This window comes from Heterodontus francisci, chromosome 4, assembly GCF_036365525.1.
Source record: "Heterodontus francisci isolate sHetFra1 chromosome 4, sHetFra1.hap1, whole genome shotgun sequence".
NCBI lineage: Eukaryota > Metazoa > Chordata > Chondrichthyes > Heterodontiformes > Heterodontidae > Heterodontus > Heterodontus francisci.
This window is the reverse complement of record NC_090374.1, coordinates 149,192,779-149,212,698: the sequence shown is the minus strand read 5'-3', so window position 1 is coordinate 149,212,698 and position 19,920 is coordinate 149,192,779. Positions and strand designations below refer to the sequence as shown.

At 43.3% G+C, this 19,920-nt stretch overlaps 1 protein-coding gene across 3 annotated transcripts in view; it reads left to right on the top strand.

Annotated features, from left to right (window-relative positions):
• pax5 (paired box 5) overlaps window positions 1-19,920 on the top strand; it is a 305,908-nt gene that overhangs the window by 108,330 nt on the left and 177,658 nt on the right. The window lies entirely within an intron of this gene.

Genomic DNA, 19,920 nt, shown 5'->3' with positions numbered 1-19,920 from the left:
GTACTGAGGTAGTGTTGTACTATTGGAGATGCTGCCTTTTAGATGAGACATTAAACCAAGGCCCTGTCTGCCCTCACTGGTGGACATAACAGATCCTAGGCACTATTTTGAAGATGAGCAGGGGAGTTCTCCCCAGTGTCCTGACAAAATAATTATATCTAAGCAAATATCACGAAAAATCAGACTGCCTGTCACTATCTCATTGCTGGTTGTGGGAGCTTGCTGTGCACAAAATGGCTGCCACGTTTCTTACATTACAACAGTGACTATACTTTTAAAATTTTTAACTAACTGTGAAGTGCCTTTGGGACATCATGATGCCATGAAAGGCACAATATCAATGCAAGCCTTTCTTTATTCAAAGTGATTTTACAGTTAAATGATGATTGTTCAGTTATATGGTGACTGTACAGTGAGAAAGAAGAAAAATATTGCCTTTCACACTTCAGGACATCCCAAAGAGCTTTACAACTAATTAAGTATTTTTGAAGTGAAGTAACTAGAATGCGCTAGCCAATTTCAGCACAGCAAGGTCCCACAAAAAGCAATGTGATAATGATCAGATGCTGTGTTTAAGTGATGTTGGTTGAAGGATAAATATTTAGTACAATTATGCAAGTGATTATACTGTAAGATGGTCACTGCACTGGTAAGATTGTGATTTTGCAGTAAGAGGATAGTGTGATTGTAGAATAAGATGATATAAGTGATCATACCATAAGATGGTGATTGTCCAGGAGGTTGCTGGAAGTGATTTTACATTGAAATGATCTATGTGACTGTACTGGAAGATGATGGTGATTGTACAATATGATGGGATTGCATATTGAGGTAATGGTGATTGTACAGGAAGATAATGATATATTCATTGTAAATTATGGTGATTTTACAGTAAAATGATGGTGTAATTGTAAAGTATGATGTAAATGATTGGAGAATAAGATGATGCAACTGACTGGACCATAAGAAGGTAATTTAGTGTAAGCTAGAGATTGTACTGCAAGTATAATAAGATGACGATTGCACAGCAAGATGGTGATTCTACAGTAAGATGATGGATATGATTGTAGGACAAGAAGAAGAAGTCATGTATATATAGAGCTCTTCATGTAAAATGTCCCAAGGCACTTCACAGGAGCGATTATCAAATGAATTTTGACACTGGGCTACATAAGGTGATATTAGGATCTTTGATCAAAGAGGTAGGTTTTAAGGAGGATTTTAAAGAAAGAGAGAGGTAGAGAGGTTTAGGGAGGGTATTCCAGAGCTTCGGCAGCTGAAAACACGGCCAGCAAAGATGGAGCAATTAAAATTGGGGATGTGCAAGTAGCCAGTATCAGAGGAGCGCAGAGATCTCAGAGGATTATAGGGCTGGAAGTGGTTGCAGAGATACGGAGGGGGCAAGGACAAGGGTGAAAACAAGGATGGGCATTTTAAAACTGAGGCATTGCTGGACCAAGAGCCAATGTAGATCCATGAGCATGGCGGTGATGGGTGAATGTAACTTGGTGTGAGTTAGGACATGCAGTAAGATGCTAGTGATTGTACAGTGAGCTGAGACAAGAGATTCTACTGTAAAATGATGGAGATTGTACTGATAAAATAGTGATTGCACAACATTGTACTGTAAGTTGGTCATTGTAGAGTAAACTGATGCAATTGATTGTACAATAAGATGGTAGTGTAAAATGGACATTGTGGTGTAAAATGGAGATTGCACAGTAGGGTGATGTTGATTGTTTAGTATTGTACTGTTTCCCCCCTCATTCTTCTGAATTCCAATGAATATAATCCCAATCTACTCAGTCTCTCCTCATAAGCCAACCCCCTCAACTCCGGAATCAACCTAGTGAACCTCCTCTGCACCCTCTCCAGTGCCAGTACATCCTTTCTCCATGAGGCGCTGTGGGCCATCAACAGCTACAGAATTGTACTCCACCACAATCTGTAACATCATGGCCTGGCAGATCCCTTACTCTCCCATTACTATTAAGCCAGGCAACCAACCCTGTTTCAATGTGTTGCATGTTGTCTTAAACCTCTGTGTTAGCTGCTGCTGTACACAAAGCATTGATCACTTAAGATGGGATCAGTAATGTGGACTCTTTATTTAAGAACAGATCTTCACTCTATAGGTACTTAAGACTGCCCCCAACCTAGAGGTCACATGGTGTGTTATATCACAGCTTTTACACTGCTGGCCTGATAACTCTTAAAGGTGTACACCTCTTAAAGGTGTACACACACAACATCCCCCTTTTTCACAACAGAAACACATCCCCCTCAAATAGGTAAAGGTTAACTATATACAATTCAACAACAGTAATATTTGCTATATACATGGTACAAAACAGTAATAGAAACATGTGAGTACATCAGTCACAGTAACGTAAGGGTGGTTTAATCAAACAGCCTGATTTAGAAACAGGATAACAGTTCTTTGAATCTGGAGCAGATGTGCGTGGACTTGACACTATGGAAGTGGAATGCATAGACTCTGCCCAGGGTGTTGCCTTTAATCTCGTCCTATTTGTGAAAGAGTCTTCCATGGATCTGGGATCATGGACTGTTCTGATTTGACCTCTATTCCAATGTAGCACCAGTAGAAGTAGTAACCTCGTACGAACATGGTTCTGGTCGAACCCTGGAAACTTGTGCAATACTCCATGTACCAGTTACAGGATTCTGTATCATGAGCTGCTGTCATTTTGAAAGCTCACTCCCAGCATGACTATCATGCTTCTCTCACCTTTCCCCGTCGCTCCAAAGAGCATCCTTACTTCAGGGTAGATGGAATGGTGGAATCTAGGAAGATCAGTATGGATCTGGCGCCTGAACATAAGCTCAGCCGGGGATGGAATCGTAGAACTCAACAGTGTTGCACATTGGTGGAGCATGGCAATGTGCAAATCCTGACCTGTGTGCTGGAATTTGATAATCAGTGATTTGACAGTGCGAATCATATGTTTTGCAAGACCATTGGAAAGCGGATAATAGAGCACAAATAGATGCAAACGCCTCCAGTATTCAAGTCAATGCATTTGGTGACATTGACATTGTGAAACGACTGTTCCTCTTGCCTATTTGGACGCAGACTCTCACCATCATCATCACTAGTGTTGACATCATCCGCAACTTCGTGGATGTATCGGTTGTGACGTGAAGTACGACTGCAAAGCTTGTCAGGGCGTGTAGCCTTCAGACAGTCTGTCCGACTGTGGTCAGGAGTCTTACCAGCAGCATCTGTCTTGGCTTTCTGACACTGATGTTCCAGTGATCCCTGACACCACATGCTTTGCAGATGTTGTTAAATGCTGGGCAACCCTTAGGCGTATGTAAGATCCCACACCTTTTACATGGTTTCCTGTACTTGGAATCCTTACTCAATGCACCTATGGAATTTGCACCAAGTAGGGCTTGTAAACTCTGTTGACCCGCAATGATGGACTCAAATTTTCGACCATCTTTGAGCAAGGCGTCCACTATTTACTCCTCCGGCTTCTCTAAAGGATCCCTCTGGTATGCCTTTATTGTTGTGGATGCAATCACAAGCTCGATGATACGGTCTGCCAGCTCAGTCTCAGTGAAGTCACATTCGTGGCCCTTAGCTCGACATTGGCTGACAGACTGGTCAATGGACTCAGTCAGTCGACTATACTTGAATTCAAGTCGATGGACCTGAAAATTGAGTCTGACACGAAGTTGATCCTTTAATATGGAATAGATTTTTGTGGGATCCTTCTGCTCTTCTTTGGTAAGACCAGAAGTATTAAGGCAATGTAAGCCTTCATTGCCAATGGCAATGCTTATATTCACTAACTGATTCTGTGAATCCGTGACTGCTAGGTCGTCGAAACATAGCTTGACTCTTTGCTTGAAGAGCTACAATTCTGATATCAGGTCAGATGCTTTCTAGTCATGGTGGAAAACTGTGCTGTCATTCTTGTCATGACTCACTGCTGTTGCTCTTAATAGAAATCTCCTGCTGTATAGGCAAACAGAAATAACTGCCTGCAGTTTCACTTGTGAACAGGCTTGGAGGATGTGGTGCTGTGTCCTGCTATAGTAACTGTCTGCAGTTCCAGTTGTGAACAGTCTTGGTGGGTGTGGCGCTGTTGCCCGATTCACACGCATTAGTTATGCCATGCACACAAAGCAGTCAACCCGGGAAAGGACTCTGCAATGTCAGACCAGTTTTTTTTTTTGGGTGGGCCAGAATGAGTTTTGGATGTTGCGATCCTGGAGCAGCCTGCAGTGAACTTGGACGGTGTGATCCTGGACCGAACTGCTGCTTCTTTTGATCACCAGTTCGGCAATTTTAAAATCAGATACTCGCAGTTTTTAATTAAAGAGATTTTGCATTTTCTGTGTGTGACTCTTCCTGACTTTAGGTTGGTTCCTCTCCAGGACCTTGTGCGGATATAGAGCACCACAATTCCGATCTTCTGTTTCACGTTTCGACTTTAAACTTTTTAAGTTCTGGAGCATGGCCCATTCTTCAAACGCGTGCCACTGCCACCATTTTGTGTGTTGTCTTAATCTCTGTGTTAGCTGCTACTATACACAAAGCACTGACCTTTCAAGATGGGACCAGTACAGCAGTAATGTGGACTCTTTATTTAAGGATGGTTTTGCATATACAGACAAGTCTTCACTGTACGGATACTTGCTTAAGGCTGCCCCCAACCCAAAGGTCACATGGTGTGTTACATCACAGCTCTTGCACTGCTGGCCACACCTCTTAAAGGTGTACACACACAACACAATGAGGAGTGTAGAAGAGCATACCAGGGGCGGCATCAGGTGTACCTGAAAATGAGGTGTCAACCTGGAGAAGCTACAATATAGGACAACATATGATAAACAGAAGAAGCAACATGCTATAGACAAAGAGAACCAATCCATCAGCTTAAAGCTCTGCAGTTCCAGTCATGAATGGTGGTGAACAATTAAACAACTAATGGGAGAGAAGGGTCCGTGAACATCCCCTTCCTCAATGATGGAGGAACCCAGCATGTGAGTGCAAAAGACAAGGCTATAGAATTCGTAAGCCTCTTCAGCCAGAATTGTTGAGTGGATCATCCATCTTCGCCTCCTCCTGAGGTCCCCACCATCGCAAATGCCAGTCTTCAGCCCATTAGATTCACTCTCCGTGATATTAAGAAATGGCAAAGGCTATGGGCCCTGACAACATCCCGGCTGTAGTGCTGCCCTGTGCTCCAGAACTAGCCATGCTGTTCCAGTACAACAACAACACTGGTGTCTACTCAACAGAGTGCAAAATTGTGCGGGTATGTTCTGAATACAAAAAAAGCACAGACCCAATCTGGCCAATTACTGCCCCATCAGCCTACTCCCCATCATCAGCAAAGTGATGGCAGGTGTTGCTGAAAACTCACCAATAACCCTTGCCTACTCAGTTTAAGTTCCACCAGTTCAGCTCCAGATATCATTACAGCCTTGGTCCAAAAATGGATGAAGCAGCTGAATTCCAGAGGAGAGGTGAGAGCGACTGCCCTTAACCAAGTAGGATACCAAGGAGCCCTCGTAAAACTGAAGTCAATGGGGATAAGGGGGAAAGGTCTCCACTCGCTACAGTCATACCTAACACAAAGGAAGATGTGGTTGTTGGATGCCAATCAGCTCAGCCCTAGGACATCACTACAGGAGTTCCTCAGGACAGTGTCCTAGGCCCAACCATCTTCAGACGCTTCATCATTAACCTTATAATGGAGGGAAGGTCAGACATGGGAATGTTCGTCAATGATTTTACGGTTTTCAGTTCCATTTGCAATTCCGCAGATAATGAAGTAGTCTGTCCCCGCATGCAGGCAAGGCCTGGACTTGGGCTGATAAGTGGCAAGTAACATTCATGTCATACAAGTGCCAGGCAATGGCAATCTCCAAAAAGAGAAACTTTAACCACCTCCCTTTGACATTTGATGGCATTATCATTATCAAATCCCCCACCATCAACCTCCTGGGGGTCATCATTGACAAGAAACTTAACTGAACTAGCTACATAAATACTGTGGCTACAAGAGCAGGTCAGAGGCTGGGTATTCTGCATTGGCCGACTCACCTTCTGACTCCCCAATGCCTTTCCGCCACCTACAAGGCACAAGTCAGTCATGTGATGAAATTCTCTTCACTTGCCTGGGTGAGCGCAACTCCAATAACACTCAAGAAGCTTAACATACTTCTTGATTGACACACCATTTACCACCTTAAACGTTCACTCCCTCCACCACCAGCCCACAGTGGCAGCAGTGTGTGCCATCTACAAGATGCACTGCAGCAGCACACCAAGGCTTGTTCAACAGTATCTTCCAATCCCAGGACCTTTACCACCTTGAACAAGGGCAGCAGGCACATGGGAACACCACCACTTGCAAGTTCCCCTCCAAGTCAAACACCATCTTGACTTCGAAATAAATTGCCCTTCCTTCATTTCTACTGTGTCAAATTCCTGGAACTCCCTACGCAACAGCACTGTGGGAGTACCTTCACCACATGCAACAGTAGTAGACTCGCCAACTTTAAGGGCATTTAAATGGTCATTGGATAGACATATGGATGAAAATGGAATAGTGTAGGTCAGATGGTTTCACAGGTCGGCGCAACATCGAGGGCCGAAGGGCCTGTACTGCGCTGTAATGTTCTAATCTAATGTACTGCAGCATCAGGAAGACGGTTCACCACCACCTTCTCAAGGGCATTTAGGAATGGGCAATAAATGCTGGCCTAGCTAGCGACACCAGCCTACATCCCGAGATGAGCAAATGAAAATAAATGATTGTGCAATAAGCTGGTGATTGTATATTGAATGATGGTGATTTTGCAGTCAGGTAATGGCCATTGTACTTTAAGATGATAGTAATTATATATTAAGATGATGCATGTGATTGTACAGTAAGATGTAGGACATTGTACAGTATGATATGAGCAATTGTACCATGAGATCATGGTCATTGTACAGTAAGCTAAAAGAAGAATATAAAGATGCTTTTACAACCTCAGGACATTCCAAAGTGTTTTACAAGTAATGGTGTCACTGTTGTAGCTCAGGAAACATGGCAGCCAATTTGCATACAGACAGATCCCACAAACATTAAGGAACTAAGATTGTCCTAGACATCAGGGAGAACACCCCGATCTTCTTTGTAATTGTGCCATGGCATCTTTTATGTCCAGCAGAGAGGGCAGCACTCCCTCAGTGGTGCAGTGAAGTGCTGGGCTGGATCCTGCACTCAAATCCCTGGCATCCACAATGTCTGAGTCAGGCAAGCTTGCAACCAACTGAGCCACATCCAATGGTATATGCGATGATGTAGGTAAATTTACAGTAAAATGATGGTTGTCACAGAGTAAGATTATGGTCATTGTACAGTAAGTTGTAAATGAGTGTACAATAAGATGTATGTGATTGTACACTAACATGATGGTGATTGTACAGCAAGATTATGGTCATAGTACAATAAGATAGTTGTACAGTAAGTTGGACATGTTGGAAAGTTAGGAGATAATAATTAACTGAACTGTATAACTATAACTGGTCATGGAGCAGCAGGCTTTCTAAGGAGAACAGGAGAACAATTGGTGCCATGAACTCGTCCAACAAATATGCGGATGGTGGGCGTAATTTAATATCGACAGTGGGTATAAGTAGTTCCTGGGAATTGTGATCTAGAGCATAGGATAGAAACAGTAAAGATAGAAGGTTACTCGAATGAAGTGGTCCCTCTAAAAAATTTCAGACCAGATTATTGAAAAAGGGAACCCCCATGAGTTTATCATAGACATTCTGAAAGGGATTGGGAGGAGATAGAAAAGGCATTGGAGACGGTGTTCCTGCAGAAACAAAAAGACAGTAGCCCTAAGGTGAAGAAGAAAGTGGCGGCATGGTTGTTAATGTAAGTGGCTGACCTCTTTGCACAGAGAAGAGAAGCCTAAGTGGGTGATCTAATGGAACTGGAAGAATGATATGAGGTGTTGTTCATGAAGTCAGTAAAGGAAGCCGAGGATGAGAAAGTGCTGCAGAAACAGTTAGAGATGAAAACGATGGATGCAGATTGCTCAGAAGTTCTTAAAGTTTCTGTAGGAATGGGTTGTCTCAAAGCTGATAAGATATTCAGTGAAAAGCAAAAATGTAGGAGTTGTAAGCATGGCCTAAAGGAATGAAGAATTGGAGTTGTAATGTTGAAACCAGCAATGGGAGAGGCAGTCATACAGGTTGAAATCAGATTGGCAAAGGTAGCCTGGAAAATGAAATCATAGAGTGTATTCGGGACAATGTCTTAGAGCAGTACGTTCTAGAGCAGGCTATTCTAGACCTGGTAATGTGCAATGAGACAGGATTAATCAATATCCTCATGGTAAAGGAGCCTAGGCGACAGTGATCATAACATGATAGAAATTCACGTTCAGTTTGAAAGGGAGAAATGTGGGTCTAAGACTAATGTTTTAAGCCTAAATAAAGGTAATTATAAGGGTATGAAGGCAGAGCTAGCTAAAGTGAACTGAGAAACTAGGCTAAAAGGTAGAACAATAGTGATGCAGTGGCAGACATTTAAGGAGATATTTAATAACTTTCAGCAAAGATTTATCCCAGTGAGAAAGAAAGATTCTTTGAGAAGGATGCATCATCTGTGGCTAAATAAGGAAGTTGAGGATAGTATCAAATTAAAAGAAACACTGTACAAATCTGCAAAGATTAGTGGTAGGTCAGAAGATTAGAAAGATTTTAAGAACCAGTAAAGAATAATGAAAAAAAAATTAAGAGGGAGAAAGTAGAGTATGAGAGAAAACTAGCTAGTAACACAAAAACAGATAGTAAAAGTTTCCACAAGTATTTAAATAGGAAAAGAGTAACTAAAGCTAGAGTTGGTCCTCTAGAGAGTGAGTCTGGGGAATTGATAATGGAAAACAAGGAAATGGTGTCGGCGTTGAACAGGGAAGATGCTGGTTATTTTACAGTAGGATGCTAATGTCTATACAAAAGGATTTGCATTTATATAGCACTTTACAGCAAATGAAGTACTTTTGAAGTGTAGTCACTGTCATTGTAGGAAACACAGCAACCAATTTGCACACACAGCAATGTAACAACGACCAGATGATCTGTTTTTGTCATGTTGATTGAGGGGAAAATATTGGGCAGGACATCAGGGATAACTCCCTTGGCTCATCTTTGAAATAGTGCTGCAGGATCTTATATATCCAACTGTGAGAGGAGATGGGGCCTTACCTGAAAGACAGTACCTCTGACAGTGTAACACTCCCTCAGTACTGCATTGATTTTTGTGCTACAGGACTGAGATTTGAACCTGGAAACTTGTGACTCAGGGGCAGATATACAATCAGATATAATCAGATGCTTACCATTGAGTAGGGTGCTGGTGATTTTAGAGAAAGATGATGGTGATTTTACAGTAAGATGATGTTTATTGTACGGTCAGCTGCTCATGACTATACTGTAGGATGATGCTTAATGTTCTGTAGCATGCCCTTAATTGTGAAGTAATATGATACTGATTATAGATTAGAAGGCTGTTGACTATGCGGTAAGATGGGTGCTGATTGTACATTAAGCTGTTTCTGATTTTACAGTAGAATGATGCTTAATTATTGTAGCATGCTGGTGATTGCAGAGTAGGATGATGGTGATTTTGCTGCAAGGTGTTTTTACAGTAGGATGCTGATGGCTGTACAGTAAGGTGATACCAATGGTACAGTAAAATGGGGCTGATTATACAGTAAGATGCTGTACAGTAGGATGCTTGCAATTGTGCAGTAAGATGAGGCTGATGTTTCAATAAGATTATGCTGATTGTAGACTAGGATGCTGGTGATTGTACATGAAGATGCTGGTGATTATGCAGTAAGATGCTCGTGATTTTAGACTAAAATTCTGGTGATTTTACTGTAACATGCTGGTGAGACTGCAGCAGTTGGCTGGTAATTTTCATTAAGATTTTGCTGATTTTATAGCAAAGCGGCACTAATTAATGATTCTGATTATACAGCAGGATGGTAGTGATTTGTTACGGTGATGCTGATTGTAGAATAGGATGCTGGTAATATTACATTAAGATGCTGTTAATTGCACAGTAAGATGATCATTAAACAGTAGAACATAACATAAGAAATAGGAGCAGGAGTAGACCATACTGCCCCTTGAACCTGCTGCACTATTCAATATGATCGTGGTTGATTTTCTGCTTCAACTCCACTTTCCCACCAGCTCCCCATATCCCTTGATTCCTTGACAGACCAAAAATCAGTCAATCTCAGCCTTAAATATGTTCAATGATGGAGCATCCACAACCCTCTGGGGTAGAGAATTCCAAAGATTCACAACCCTTCGATGAAGAAATTTCTTCTCATCTGTCCTAATTGATTGGCCCCTTATCCTGATACTGTGCTTCCATGTTCTAGATTCCCCAGCCAAGGGAAACAACCTCTCAGTGTCTACTCTTTCAAGCCCCCTCAGAATCTTGTATGTTTCAATGAGATCACCTCTCATTCTTCCAAACTCCAGAGAGCATAGAACCAATTTACTCCGTCTCTCATCACAGAATAACCCTCTCATCCCAGGGACCAATCTGGTGAAGTAGGATTCTGACGATTTTACAGGCAGATGATGCTGATTATACAGTAGAATGATGCTTAATGCACTGTAGGATGCTGCTAATTATAGAATAAGATGATGGTGATTTTTACAGCAAGATGCTGCTTATGCAGTAGGATGCCAGTGATTATACAATAGGATGATTCTGAATGTACAGTAAGATGTGGGTGATTTTACATTAAGATGATGCTGATTGTACAGTAGAAGATTGTACCATAGGAACAGGAGTAGATCATTTAGCTCCCCCAAGCCTGTTGTGCCATTCAATGAGATCAAGGTTGATCAATGATCTAACTCCATTTACCCACCTTTGCCCTATATTCTTTGATACCTTTGGCTGACCATCTCTGTTTTAGAATTAACTGCAGGTTTAGCATCAATTGCCATTTGCAGATGAGGGTTCCAAACTTCTACCACCTTTTGCAGAAGAGTTATTTCCTAATTTCACTCCTGAAAGGTCTGGCTCTAATTTTTTTGATTAATTAAACTCTCCAACTAGTGGGAATAATTTCTCTCTATCTACCTATCTGTTCCTCTTAATTTCTTTCTTCTTTTGGGCCTCCTTATCTCGAGAGACAATGGATACGCGCCTGGAGGTGGTCAGTGGTTTGTGAAGCAGCGCCTGGAGTGGCTATAAAGGCCAATTCTGGAGTGACAGGCTCTTCCACAGGTGCTGCAGAGAAATTTGTTTGTTGGGGCTGTTGCACAGTTGGCTCTCCCCTTGCGCCTCTGTCTTTTTTCCTGCCAACTACTAAGTCTCTTCGACTCGCCACAATTTAGCCCTGTCTTTATGGCTGCCCGCCAGCTCTGGCGAATGCTGGCAACTGACTCCCACGACTTGTGATCAATGTCACACGATTTCATGTCGCGTTTGCAGACGTCTTTATAACGGAGACATGGACGGCCGGTGGGTCTGATACCAGTGGCGAGCTCACTGTACAATGTGTCTTTGGGGATCCTGCCATCTTCCATGCGGCTCACATGGCCAAGCCATCTCAAGCGCCGCTGACTCAGTAGTGTGTATAAGCTGGGGATGTTGGCCGCTTCAAGGACTTCTGTGTTGGAGATATAGTCCTGCCACCTGATGCCAAGTATTCTCCGAAGGCAGCGAAGATGGAATGAATTGAGACGTCGCTCTTGGCTGGCATACGTTGTCCAGGCCTCGCTGCCGTAGAGCAAGGTACTGAGGACACAGGCCTGATACACTCGGACTTTTGTGTTCCGTGTCAGTGCGCCATTTTCCCACACTCTCTTGGCCAGTCTGGACATAGCAGTGGAAGCCTTACCCATGCGCTTGTTGATTTCTGCATCTAGAGACAGGTTACTGGTGATAGTTGAGCCTAGGTAGGTGAACTCTTGAACCACTTCCAGAGCGTGGTCGCCAATATTGATGGATGGAGCATTTCTGACATCCTGCCCCATGATGTTCGTTTTCTTGAGGCTGATGGTTAGGCCAAATTCATTGCAGGCAGACGCAAACCTGTCGATGAGACTCTGCAGGCATTCTTCAGTGTGAGATGTTAAAGCAGCATCGTCAGCAAAGAGGAGTTCTCTGATGAGGACTTTCCGTACTTTGGACTTCGCTCTTAGACGGGCAAGGTTGAACAACCTGCCCCCTGATCTTGTGTGGAGGAAAATTCCTTCTTCAGAGGATTTGAACGCATGTGAAAGCAGCAGGGAGAAGAAAATCCCAAAAAGTGTGGGTGCGAGAACACAGCCCTGTTTCACACCACTCAGGATAGGAAAGGGCTCTGATGAGGAGCCACCATGTTGAATTGTGCCTTTCATATTGTCATGGAATGAGGTGATGATACTTAGTAGCTTTGGTGGACATCCGATCTTTTCTAGTAGTCTGAAGAGACCACGTCTGCTGACGAGGTCAAAGGCTTTGGTGAGATCAATGAAAGCAATGTAGAGGGGCATCTGTTGTTCACGGCATTTCTCCTGTATCTGACGAAGGGAGAACAGCATGTCAATAGTCGATCTCTCTGCACGAAAGCCACACTGTGCCTCAGGGTAGACGCGCTCGGCCAGCTTCTGGAGCCTGTTCAGAGCGACTCGAGCAAAGACTTTCCCCACTATGCTGAGCAGGGAGATTCCACGGTAGTTGTTGCAGTCACCGCGGTCACCTTTGTTTTTATAGAGGGTGATGATGTTGGCATCGCGCATGTCCTGGGGTACTGCTCCCTCGTCCCAGCACAGGCATAGCAGTTCATGTAGTGCTGAGAGTATAGCAGGCTTGGCACTCTTGATTATTTCAGGGGTAATGCTGTCCTTCCCAGGGGCTTTTCCGCTGGCTAGGGAATCAATGGCATCACTGAGTTCCGATTTGGTTGGCTGTATGTCCAGCTCATCCATGACTGGTAGAGGCTGGGCTGCATTGAGGGCAGTCTCAGTGACAGCATTCTCCCTGGAGTACAGTTCTAGGTAGTGCTCAACCCAGCGGTCCATCTGTTTGCGTTGGTCAGTGATTATGTCCCCCGATTTAGATTTGAGGGGGGTGATCTTCTTGATGGTTGGCCCAAGAGCTCTCTTCATGCCATCATACATTCCTCTGATGTTTCCGGTGTCTGAGGCCAGCTGAATATGACTGCATAGGTGTTGCCAGTAGTCGTTTGCGCAACGCCTAGCTGTTCTTTGTGCAGTACTTCTGGCTGCTTTAAGTGCTGCGGATGTTAAATCGCTGGGGGCTTTCTTGTAGTTCAAAAGTGCAATGCGCTTAGCGGCTATGACAGGTTCCAGCTCTTCATTATGAGATTGAAACCAGTCTGCATTTCTCTTCGCACTTTTGCCGTAGGTGGTCAAAGCTGACTCATAGATGGCGTCTCTGATGTGGGCCCACTTGGTCTCAGCATCCCCTGTGGGAGTGTTTTGAAGGGCTGTTACAAGTGAATTTAGAAATTTTTGTAACAGCTGTGGGTGAGAAATTCTGGTCGTGTTGATGCGCGGGTGGCCCTTCTGCTTGGAATGATGCAACTTCTTTGGTCTGAGTCTAACCTTGCTGCACACCAGGGAGTGGTCGGTGTCGCAGTCCGCACTGTGGAAGCTGCGTGTGATTTGAACACTGTTTAAGGCGGCTCGCCTTGTGACAATGAGGTCTAGCTGGTGCCAACGACGTGATCTTGGGTGCCTCCATGAAACCTGGTGACAGGGTTTAGTGTGAAAGAACGAGTTGGTGATGCAGAGGTTATGATAGGTACACAACTCAAGCAGTCTCTGCCCTCTTAATCCTCTTAATACTTTGATCAAATCACCCCTTAACCTTTGAAATTCCAGGGATTTTTGTGTAATCTCTCCTCATAATTTAACCCTTGGAATCCAGGTATCATTCTGGTAAATGTATACAGCACTCTGCCCCCCCCCCCCCAACTGACCCCCCTCCTCAACGCTAATATATCCTTTCTAAGGCGTGGTGTCCAGGACTGCTCACAGGTGTGGTCTGACGAGAGCTTTGTATAACTGCAGAATGACTTCTACTCACTTGCATTCTATTCCTATAGATATAAAGGACATCTTTCCATTAGGCTTTTTGATTATTTTCTGTACCCGTTCATGACATTTAATGATCTGTGTACCGGACATCGAAGTCTCTTTGCACCTCTACTGTTTCTAGCTTTTCACCATTTAGAAAATGCCCTGTTCTGTTATTTTTATGTCCAAAGTGGAGGGCCTCATATTTGCCTACATTGAAATCCATTTTGCCACATTTTTACCCATACACTTAATCTTTATGCTTCCATTTACACTGCTTACAATGCCACCTATCTTTGTACCATCAGCAAATTTGGATATGTGGCTTTCTATCCCATCATCAAAATCGTCAGTGATTACAGTGAATAGTTGAGGCCCCAACATAGATCCTTGTGGGATGCCGCTAGTCACATCCTGCCAATTAAAGAACCTGCTCATTATCCTTATTCTCTGTCTCCTTCCACTCAGCTAATTTCCTAATCAGGTCAATAATTTGGCTTCAATTCCATGAGTTTCAACTTTAGCTGATAGTCTTTTATGAGGGACTTTATCAAATGTATTCTGGATATCCATATAAAGAACATCCATAGACATTTCCCTGTTTGCTACTTCAGTCACCTTTTCAAAAAATACCAATCAGATTTGTCAGACATGACCTACCCTTTACAAATCCATGCTGGCTCTCTCTGATCAGCTGAAAATGTTTAAGGTGTTCAGTCACCCTATCCTTAATTACAGACTCAAGCTATTTCCTTACAACAAATGTTAGGCTAACTGGTCTATAATTCCCTGGTTTCCCTGTGTCACCTTTCTTAAAAATAGCGGAGTGACATGCACAATTCTACAATCTAAACAAACAGTTCCCAAATTGCGAGAACTTTGGAAGATTATATTTCTGGCATCTGCAATGTTCTCACCTATTTCTTTTATATCCCTTGGAGGAAACCATCTGGTCCTGGGGATTTGTTGCTCTTTAGCTCCATCAATTTCTCCATTTCTGTTATCTTGCTTATGTTAATTTTGTTGTGTTCCTGTCCCAGATTCAATAATATGTTCCTTCAGATGTCTGGCATGCTGCCCTCTTCCTGTACTATGAATACTGAAACAAACTAATTGTTCAGTGTGTCTGCCATTTCCTTATTTTTATTGATGACTTACCAGTTTTCAAGGGGCCCTCATTGCTTCTGACCACCCTCTTTTTCCTAATGTAATTGTAAAAGTTTTTTAATGTTGATTTTGATATTCCTTGCAAGTTTCTTTTCATATTTCCTTTTTGTAGTTCTTACTATCCGCTTTTCACCCATTGTTGCTCTTTGTATTTTTTTTATTCACCAGAATCTGCCCTTTTTTTTGCATTTTTCTATACCTTTTCTTTTACTTTTATGTCTGTGACCACTTTAGTGATCCACGGCTGTATTTTTTGGCAAGTAAATCTCTTGCCCATTAGGAGTATATACTGGTTCTTTTTTGAACATCTTTACCTGATCTTCTGCCATTTTATCCATTAACAGATTTGTCCAGTTTACAGTGGACAGTCTCTGCCTCATAGCAGTGAAGTCAGCCTTACCTAAATCTAGAACCTTAGTAGCTGCTTCATGTTTCTCCCTTTCAAATGCTATGTTGAACTAAACCATATTATGATCACTATTAGCAGCTTTAGTCTAATATCTAAATCTGGCCCATTCCTCATTTCTAAATCTAATATGGCCTACCCCATATTGGTTCTCAGATATATTCTTGCAGAAAACAATTCTGGACACACTCAAGAAATTCACTACCATCACAGTTGGATGATACTGATTATGCAGTAAGATGGTGCTGATTGTACAGTAAGCTGCTTCTGATTTTAGAGTAGAATGATGCTTAGTTACTGTGGCATGCTGGGGATTCAGAGTAGGATGCTGGTGATTTTGCTGCAAGATGATGGTAATTATACAGTATGATGCTGGTGAGTTTACAGTAAAATGATTCTTATATAGTAAGATGTTTGTGATTATACACTAAAATTATGCTGATTTCACAGTAAAAGGCTGCTGATATTCAATGATGCTGATGATTTACCGTGCTGTGTTGCTGATTGTACAATGGGATGCTTGTGTTTTTACTGTAAGATGACGCTGTTTATACAGTAGGATGCTGGGGATTTTACATTAAATTATGCTGGTTATACAGTAAGATGATGGTCATACAGTAAGATTATACTGTGAGGTGATGCTGTTTGTACATCAGGATGCTGGTGATTTCATAGTAAAATGATGCTGATTATAGAATTATAGAATGGTTAAAGTATAGAAGGAGGCTTTTTGGCCCGTCGTGTCTGTGCTGACTCTCTGTGAGAGTAACTAAGCTAGTCTTTCTCCCCTGCCCTTTCCCCATAGCCCTGCAGATTTTTTCTCTTCAGGTGTTTAGTCAATTCTCTTTTGAAAGCCATAGTTGAATCTGCCTTCATCACAATTTCAGAAAGTACACGTCAGATCCTAACCATTTGCTGCGTAAAACAGTTTTTCCTCATGTTGCCATCAGTTCTTTTGCCAATCACCTTAAATCTGTGTCCTCTGGTTCTCAATCCTTCCACCAATGGGAACAGTTTCTTTCTATCTACTCTGTCTAGACCCCTCATGATTTTGAACCTCTAGATCAAATCTCCTGTCAACCTTATCTAAGGAGAACAGCCCTAGGTTCTCTAGCTATCCACATAACTGAAGTCCCTCATCCCTGGAACCATTTCTGTCAATGACTTGGATAACGAGACAGAGAGTAATGTATCTAAGTTTGCCGATGATGCAAAGATAGGTGGAAAGGTAAGCTGTGGGGAGGACACAGAGAGGCTGCAAAGTGATATAGACAACAAGATGGCAGATGGAGTATAATATAGGGAAGTGTGAAGTTATTCACTTCGGCATATCTCTTTCATCATCAGGGAGCTCTGGCTTTGTTTCCCCTACCTTCCCATCTCGTGAGAATGCTCCTGAACTGTGCCTGAATGATATCCTCTTTAAAGACATTTACCTAAGACAGATCTGCTCTCATTCCACCGAAATCGGCCCTTCTCCAATTAAATATTTTTACTCTAGGATGCTGCTTGTCATTTTACATAGTTAATCTATGTTATACTGTAGAAACGCTAAAGCAAAATACTGTGGATGCTGGCAATCTGAAATAAAAACAGAAAACGCTAGAACTATTCAGGTCAGGCAGCATCTGTGGAGAGAGCAACAGAGTTAATATTTCAGGTTGATGACCTTTCATCTGAACAAGCTGCAAATGTTACACCTTTGTTCTGAGGAAAGGCCATTGATCTGAAATGTTAACTCCTTCTCTCTCCCCAGAGGCTGCCTGACCTGAGTATTTGCTGTATTTTCTGTTTTTATGCTCCAGAAAGCCAGTTGGTAAAGGATAGAACTGGAACCAATCTTTACACACCTTTATAAGCATTTATTTACAGAGTTATACATTACAAACATCTGAACCCAACAACCACAGTTTTATAAAAGCAAAATACTGCGGATGCTGGAAATCTGAAACACAAAGAAGAAATGCTGGAAATACTCAGCAGGTCTGGCAGCATCTGTGGAGAGAGAAGCAGAGTTAATGTTTCAGGTCAGTGACCCTTCATCAGAACTGGCAGATATTAGAAATGTAAAAGGTTTCAAGCGAGTAAAGCGGGAGTGGGGCAAGAGATAACAAAAGAGGTGTTGATAGAACAAGGTCACAGAGAATAACTGACCAGAAGGTCATGCAGCAAAGGCAAATGGTATATTAATGGTGTGCTGAAAGACAAATAGTTAGTACAGAGAGGGTGTTAATGGACAGAAAACTGAGCAGCCTGGCCCCAAGCACAAACAAGAAAAAATACAGTGGGTAGGCACAGTAGAAACAAACAAAAATAAAATAAACACACACAAAAAAAGAAAAAAATAACTAAAAATAAAAAGGGGGGCCCGTCATGCTCTGAAATTATTGAACTCAATGTTCAGTCCGGCAGGCTGCAGTGTGCCTAATCGGTAAATCAGATGCTGTTCCTCAAGCTTGCGTTGATGTTCACTGGAACACTGCAGCAATCCAAGGACAGAGATGTGAGCATGAGAGCAAAGGGGAGTGTTGAAATGGCAAGCAACCGGAAGCTCGAGGTCATGCTTTCGGACTGAGTGGAGGTGTGGAGGTGTACCGCAAAGTGGTCACCCAGTCTGCATTTGGTCTCCCCAATGTAGAGGAAACCACATTGCGAGCAGCGAATACAGTATACTACATTGAAAGAAGTATAAGTAAATCACTGCTTCACCTGAAAGGAGCGTTTGGGGCCTTGGATAGTGAGGAGAGAGGAGGTAAATGGGCAGGTATTACACCTCCTGCGATTGCAGGGGAAGGTGCCGTGGGAAGAGGTCGAGGTGGTGGGGGTAATGGAGGAGCGGACCCAGGGTGTCGCAGAGGGAACGATCCCTTCGGAATGCTGACAGGGGAAGGGAGGGGAAGATGCATTCGGTAGTGGCATCACGCTGGAGGTGCGGAAATGGCGCAGGATGATCCTTTGGATGTGGAAGCTGATGGGGTGGAAAGTGAGGACAAGGGGAATCCTGTCGCGGTTCTGGGAGGGAGGGGAAGGGGTGAGGGTAGAGGTGGGGGAAATGGGCTGGACACGGTTGAGGGCCCTGTTAACCACAGTGGGGGGAATCCTTGGTTGAGGAACAAGGAAGACATATCAGAAGCATTGTCATGGAAGGTAGCATCATCAGAGCAGATGTGTCAGAGACAGAGAAACTGGGAGAATGGAATGGAGTCCTTACAGGAGGCAGGGTGTGAAGAAGTGTAGTCGAGGTAGCTGTGGGAGTCGGTGGGCTTATAATGGATATTAGTAGACAGCCTATCCTCAGAGATGGAGACAAGGAAGTCGAGAAAGGGAAGGGAAGTGTGTGAGATGGACCATGTAAAGGTGAGAGAAGGGTGGAAATTAGAAGCAAAGTTGATAAAGTTTTCCAGTTCCGGGCAGGAGCAGGAAAGGGCACCGATACAGTCATCAATGTACCGGAAAAAGAGGTGGGGGAGGGGGCCTGAGTAGGACTGGAACAAGGAATGTTCAATGTATTCCACAAAAAGACAGGCATACCTAGGACCCATGTGGGTACCCATAACAACACCTTTTACTTGAAGGAAGTGAGTGGAGTTGAAGGAGAGGTTGTTCAATGTGAGAACAAGTTCAGCCAGGCGGAGGAGGGTGGTGGTGGATGGGGACTGGTTGGGCCTCTGTTCAAGGAGGAAGCAGAGAGCCCTCAAACCATCCTGGTGGGGAATGGAGGTGTAGAGAAATTGGACGTCCATAGTGAAGAGGAGGCGGTTGGGGCCAGGAAACTGGAAATTGTCAAAATGACGTAGAGTGTCAGAAGAGTCACGGAGGTGGGAAGAGACTGGACCAGGGGAGAAAAAATAGAGTCAAGATAGGAAGAAATAAGTTCAGTGGGGCAGGAACAGGCTGAAACAATGGGTCTGCCGGGACAATCCTGTTTGTGGATTTTGGAAAGGAGGTAGAAGCGGGCTGTCCAGGGTGCTCGGTTTTCTGTCCATTAACACCCTATGTGCACTAATGCTTTGTCTTTGAGCACACCATTTACATACTGTTTGCCTTTGCTCCATGACCTTCTAGTCAGTTATTTTCTGTGACATTGTCCTATCCACACCTTCTCTTTTGTTATCTCTTGCCCCTCACACCCCCCCACCCCCGCTTTACTTGCTTAAAACCTTTTACATTGTTAATATCTGCCAGTTCTGATGAAGGGTCACTGACCTGAAATGTTAGCTGTGCTTCTCTCTCCACAGATACTGCC